Source organism: Ascaphus truei, chromosome 2 (genome assembly GCF_040206685.1).
Source record: "Ascaphus truei isolate aAscTru1 chromosome 2, aAscTru1.hap1, whole genome shotgun sequence".
In the NCBI taxonomy this organism is placed as follows: domain Eukaryota; kingdom Metazoa; phylum Chordata; class Amphibia; order Anura; family Ascaphidae; genus Ascaphus; species Ascaphus truei.
Window position 1 is genome coordinate 295,434,487 of NC_134484.1, and position 3,070 is coordinate 295,437,556.

Sequence of the window (3,070 nt, forward strand, 5' to 3'; positions counted from 1 at the left end):
GTGAATTTGTTAATGGTTTTATTGTTCGGGATCTAGTGTGAATTGTTTAGGGATGTAAATAATGATTGCTAATTGATTTTTGTTTACGTTTGATTAATTTGCAGAATGTATATGGTGCATAGATATTGAGGCATCATTTATATTGGAATGTAAGTTGTTTAAATGGCTTTTCAGAGGTTTAGTGATGATTTAGATTGAGAGATCAGTTATGAATATTAAAGGAAATTGATTTTAATTTAGTGTGTATGTACCGTATGGAGAAGTGTTTGGTTGTAGGACAGTGCTTTTGATAACCCTTCTACATTTATTTGTACTGTATATTGGTTTATCATGGGTGTGTATATAACGTGTGTATATATATATATATATATATATATATATATATATATATATATATATACTGTACTGTATATATCTCTCTCTCTCTTTCTCTCTGTCTCTCTATATATATATATACAGTATATATATACAGTATATAGTTGCATGATGAAGCCACAGTACAAATTCATGGGTGAAGGGTGGGTATCGTGCCTGTGTGGCTTAACCCCTTAATTACCTTTGCGGTTATTATCCGATAAGGTGTTTAAGGGGTTAATTGATATCTGAATGTACTTGCAATGTATTGGCTTGGTATTGGCTATGTCTTGTGTGGGCAAGAGAAGGAAGGAAGGCGCTGGCGACGGACACTTCGTATTGATGAGGTCAGTAGTACTTTATTTATTTGTATATGCTAGTTAATGTTTTTAATAATAGGCAATTAATCTATTATCCATATCTGGATAATAGTTATTTTGCACATTATTGTACTGTAGGTGTTGGGGGGGAGGGTGTATGTATTGAATGTATAGGCCAGGTTTATTTTTTTTACATTCAGGGTTTGATTCCGTGGTTCTGCGTGGGGCCTATGGAGACCACCTCTGGGTATTCTCGGGTATCCCAAGGGTATCAGGCTGGTGGTTCCACGGGTGACACATGCGGGGATGATGATGTGTGGTCCCACTTCTGTGGGGACACCGCGGACCCGTAGTCTGCGGGGATGACGATGTGTGGTCCCACTTCTGTGGGGGCACCGCCGACCCGTAGGTGCGGGGATGATGATGTGTGGTCCCACTTCTGTGGGGGCGCCGCGGACCCGTAGTGAGCACCCGTGAGTTCCCCAGACCCCCATGGGAACCACCCGAGGCCCCACAGACACCTGTGGGTTTGACCCAGGGCTCCCAGACATCCTTGGGCCTACCGTGGGGACCCAATTGTGGCTCACGGTGACCCAAGGAGACCACCTGGGCGCCATGGTGCTGGCAGGATCCACCAGCAGGCCTCCAGAACCTGTGTAAAAAGGGCTGCTGGTAAACTGTAGGTCTGTCCAGGTGCCCTGCCAGCCCACCGGGGACTAGCGTGGGGCTGCGTTATGAACCCTGTATGTAAAAGAATAAATCTTGTATTTATGGGGGGGCACAGGGGGTGGGTAATGTATTTAATAAATATAATGCTGTTTATTGTGGGTCATTGTACTGTTTTTATTGTGGGGACTGGGTGTGGGGTGTTTCCCCAACGGTATGTGGGTAGGCCTCCCTTGTGGGTACTGACTGGGTGGTTAGGCCTCACGGGGGGGGGGTTAGTGTGGGAGGGTATTTAGGCATCCCGAGTGGTGGGTGAGGGTGGGTTAACCCCTTAATGACTGTAGCGGTTAATAACCGCTATGGTGATTAAGGGGTTAGGGGACATTACTTTGTATGTTTTAATTTTTGTGTCTGTTTTGCAGAAGCGGAGGGGCCATGGCCAGGATGGGGGGGGTAACGGTACAGTATGTGGGTAGGGGGTGAGGGTGGTTAGACCTCACAGTACATTATGCACATTGAGTCCCCCCCCCCACATTTACATACACTGCACGACATCAATGCAGGGAGGGAGATTTACTGGTAAGGAAGGCTTTAGGCCTTTATATCTCTCTCCCTTCAGTGTAATCTGTTTAACAGACACATTAGGGGGGAAGGGGCTTTAGGCCTTTATATCTCTCTCCCTTCATTGTAAACTGTTTAACAGAAACATTAGGGGGGAAGGCGCTTTAGGCCTTTATATCTCTCTCCCTTCAGTGTAATCTGCTTAACAGAAACATTAGGGGGGAGGGTGCTTTAAACAATGCTGTGTATAATGTATAAGGTTTTTTACAATTAGATAGATGTAATCCTTGGTATTGTAAGGGTTAGCTTTGGTTTTAAATTGTGTTTTCTGGTTGGTACTTACAGTATATATTGATTTATATTTGAGTATACAATGTAAATGCAATGTACTGTGTGGATTGGAATGTTATGTTTTATATTGTAAAATCAGTTAGGATTATTAAATGGATTATTATTATTATTGTCTGTACTGTATAGAGCAGCGTTATTTGTAGGACAGTATGATTTTGATAACCATTCTACATGTATTTGTATATTGGTTCATCATCTGTGTGTATATACTGTATAATATATATATATATATATATATATATATATATATATATATATATATATATATATATATATACACAGTATATATATATATATATATATATATATATATATATATATATATATATATATATATTTATATATGTATACAGTATATATATACACAGTATATACTGTATATGTATAGGGATTGTTATTATATATATACTGTATATATATCCAGTTTATATACAGTATATACTGTACAGTATATATTTATTTCTCTTCATGTATTTATTTATTTATTTAGATTTATTTATTAATTGTGGGGCTGCTGTGCGTGATTTTTTTTTATTGGGGGTGAGGGGGGTGTTTGGCCCTTGGTGTGAGTTTAGGACTTGCAGCAGCAGCACAATTAATAAATAAATCTAAATAAATAAATAAATAAATGACAATAAATACATTTGAAATACATTTTTATTGATAGTGTAGATGTGCAGGGGGTCTCTGGAGCTGAAGCGCACAGGTTTTAGGTCTGGGGACCCCCTGCCCCCCGAGATACAGGCCCCTTTAGGGGGTGCCGGTATCCCTCTGCTCTGCTTGGTTTACAGGCCGCGATCACGTGATCGGGGCCTTGA